The sequence below is a fragment of the Phyllostomus discolor genome, chromosome 1 (genome assembly GCF_004126475.2).
Source record: "Phyllostomus discolor isolate MPI-MPIP mPhyDis1 chromosome 1, mPhyDis1.pri.v3, whole genome shotgun sequence".
Classification (NCBI taxonomy): Eukaryota; Metazoa; Chordata; class Mammalia; order Chiroptera; family Phyllostomidae; genus Phyllostomus; species Phyllostomus discolor.
In genome coordinates, this window is record NC_040903.2 from 96,759,485 (window position 1) to 96,760,449 (window position 965).

Sequence of the window (965 nt, forward strand, 5' to 3'; positions counted from 1 at the left end):
AGACACCATAGAACTGTACACTTAAAAACTATGTAGTGTTATTAACCAATGATACCTCAATAAATTTAATTTAAAGAGACAAACAAAATATGCTGACAGCAATATTATCTACACATGAATATTTAATATGAAAAATTATAAAATGTTATGTAGATAGATATATGATTAATCAGCAAAAGAAAGGGTTTGATATTTAGCAATAAGACTTCATGTTGTTTAGGAGCTGTACACTGAAGATTTAAAATAGAGGAAGAAACTGAGCTAGTCTGGAGAAAAAGGTGGTTTGTTTGGATAGAGCAGCAATTTTACAACAGCTACCAAAACCATAGTTGTCTGGTGTGAATGAATCAAATTTATAACTTTTTATGCCTTTTTATGCAGAGGGGGGTGCACTGTTCCTAGAAATACTACAAAACCAGGTTGATGCACACAGTGTGGACGGAGCAAGCTCCTAGTCCATCTCCCAGCTTCAAAAACCCAGTTAATGTCCTTGGATAGAGGACATACCAAATATTAAAATGATAAGAACAGATAGTAGACTTGATCTTACCAAAAGGCTGAGAAGTGATTATACCTATTTTTTTTCAGATTGGCAAAAAATATATATATATATTGGTATGCTGAAATTTTAGTAATTAGTTATGTGTGCAATGAGATGAAAAAGGTTGAAAATCACTTGGATAGAGAATAGAGGGATGTCATCTTAGGAGACTAGAAACATATTGCAATGCACTGATGGGCACTTGTGCATGTATGGGGGTACTCACACTTAAGGAAGCACGGAGAGCTACAGGGTTAAGTCCAGAACTCCTTTTTCTCACTTTGCTGCAAACAGTGGGAAAAACCCAGGTTATCAATTTGAAGTTGATAAACCTATTGCCTCTAAATCTAAGTAAATAGAAGATGCTTTATAGTGTAATTCTAGATGGTGAAGGAGACAGATGTTTCAATCATTTTGGTTCTCA

At 34.4% G+C, this 965-nt stretch overlaps 1 non-coding gene across 1 annotated transcript; it reads right to left on the reverse strand.

Annotated features, from left to right (window-relative positions):
* Positions 1–382: 382 nt before the first annotated feature.
* Positions 383–569, reverse strand: LOC114493481. Its single transcript, XR_003684151.1, has one exon. It is a non-coding gene; the product is annotated as a U2 spliceosomal RNA (small nuclear RNA).
* Between the last annotated feature and the right edge of the window lie 396 nt (positions 570–965).